Source organism: Coenobita brevimanus, chromosome 21 (assembly GCF_032717465.1).
Source record: "Coenobita brevimanus isolate Jiangsu-jjx chromosome 21, ASM3271746v2, whole genome shotgun sequence".
In the NCBI taxonomy this organism is placed as follows: Eukaryota; Metazoa; Arthropoda; class Malacostraca; order Decapoda; family Coenobitidae; genus Coenobita; species Coenobita brevimanus.
Window position 1 is genome coordinate 31,911,496 of NC_136974.1, and position 2,500 is coordinate 31,913,995.

Below are 2,500 nucleotides of genomic sequence, written 5' to 3' on the forward strand. Positions count from 1 at the left end.
CTGTGTGTGTGTGTGTGTGTGTGTGTGTGTGTGTGTGTGTGTGTGTGTTTTAGAGAGAGACTAATTTATGAACCAACTTAAAATGTCATCTCTTCTTACTGTGTGTGTGTGTGTGTGTGTGTGTGTGTGTGTGTGTGTGTGTGTGTGTTTGTGTGTGTGTGTGTGTGAGTTATCCAGATACACAGACCACACAACTTTCTCAGTCTAACTAAGATTCGGCCTTAATATTGGTAAAGGCGTACTCTCTAATTAAAGAAGTTTGAGAGAGAGAGAGAGAGAGAGAGAGAGAGAGAGAGAGTAGGAGGGAACTTAAGAGTGAAATTATTAGGAAGAGGACGAAAGAGAATGAAAAGAAAGGTTGAAACGTAATGAAAATAAATTAGAACAGAGGAAAATGGGGACCAGAGCATTGTCAAAATTATCCTCAAGCATCCACAAGTCATCCACCCATCCACAAACATCCACGTGACATCCACCCATCCACAAACATCCACAAAACATCCACCCATCCACAAACATCCACCCATCCACAAACATCCACGTGACATCCACCCATCCACAAACATCCACAAAACATCCACCCATCCACAAACATCCACCCATCCACAAACATCCACAAATATCCACCCATCCACAAACATCCACCCATCCACAAACATCCTCAAAACATCCACCCATCCACAAACATCCACCCATCCACAAACATCCACATAACATCCAGACGTCCACAAGACATCCACTCATCCACAAACATCAACAAACATCCACCCATCCACAAACCACGAGACATCCACCCATATGTTGTCATCCAAATCAGCTATGCACATCCTTCAATCCATCCCTAATCCACCCATGCATATATAGAAATAGCTCTCTCTCTCTCTCTCTCTCTCTTTCAGCACAGCACATTAAAACTGGCCGTACGTGGATTAAGAGTGAAAGCATATGGATCAGTGACTTTCATAGTGTTGTGGGATCTCTCTCTCTCTCTCTATCTCTCTCATTACCCAGGCTAGGACCCACGGACGCCCCTATGTTAAATTATTATCTCCCCTCGCGTCAGCAACTTACCCACCCTGTCAGCCAACCCACCAACCCAACCCCACACTGCAGGCGTTTATGTGGTCCTTAAAGCCACGTAAAGCCACCTATACTTTTCATAAGCCACCTAAAGGATCGTAAAGCCACCTGTAATATTCATAAGCCACCTAAAGTCTCTCAAAGCCACCTAAAGCCACTTATAATTTTCTTAAGCCACCTAAAGCCACTTATAATTTTCTTAAGCCACCTAAAGCCACTTATAATTTTCTTAAGCCACCTAAAGCCACTTATAATTTTCTTAAGCCACTTAAAATTTTCTTAAGCCACCTAAAGCCACTTATAATTTTCTTAAGCCACCTAAAGCCACTTATAATTTTCACAAGCCACCTCAGACCTCTTAAAACCACCTCATTAATCCCCGTAAAGCCATCTTAATTCTCGCACATGGATGTACGGATAGATAGGTAGAAGGGTAGATAGATAGATAAAGCAAAGCCATCCGTTGACACCAAGACCTTACGGTGACTTTCATTATTCGCCTGAGAGAGAGAGAGAGAGAGAGAGAGAGAGAGAGAGAGAGAGAGAGAGAGAGAGAGAGAGAGAGACACACACACACACACACACACACACACACACACACACAAGGTAAACATGTATGTGTATGTATGTGGGGGATAAATGCTTTTTGTCGCACTTAATGGATGGGATAATGCGAAGGAGTGGGGAGAGGGGAGGGGAGGGGGGTAAAGAAGGGAAGGGGAGGGGAGAAGGGTAAAGAAGGGAAGGGGAGGGGAGGGGAGGGGAGGGGAGGGATGGGATGGGGAGGAAGTAGGGAGGGAATGAAGGATGGAGGGATGGGATAGGAAGGAGGGAATGAAGGATGGATGGGGATGGGATGGGAAGGAGGGAATGAAGGATGGAGGGATGGGATAGGAAGGAGGGAATGAAGGATGGATGGGATGGGATGGGGTGGGATGGGAAGAAGGTCGGGAAAAATTGAACGACTGAGAAGTGAAGGGAATAGAATGGGATGGGATGGGACAGGCTGGGATGGGATGGGATGGAGAGGGGAGGGTTAGGGCTGGGTAGATAGGATGGGAGTTTGAATATTTCTCAAGATTAGACTGTGCTGATAAAACTGAGCAAAATAAACAAGTTCTAAATCCGAAACACGTATTCTGACTGATGGGTTAAAATATCCTGTCGCTTTTAACACTATTTCCAACGAAGCGAATCACTATAATGAGCATGTCGTGGGTGTGTGAAGGGGTTAACGACGTAACAGTGTAATGGCCTCGTCAGGTGAACATCCGCCTCGTAATTGGAGCGTCTGGAGAAGTGTGGAACGTGTGGAGAAGTATGGAATGTATGAATTATGGAACGTGTGGAGAGGTATGGAATGTGTGGACAGGTACGGAACGTGTGGAGAAGTCTGGAACGTATGGAGAAGTCTGAAGTG

The 2,500-nt window shown here is 45.3% G+C and overlaps 1 protein-coding gene across 1 annotated transcript in view; it reads right to left on the reverse strand.

Moving 5' to 3' along the window:
• LOC145392142 (uncharacterized) overlaps window positions 1-2,500 on the reverse strand; it is a 172,966-nt gene that overhangs the window by 163,477 nt on the left and 6,989 nt on the right.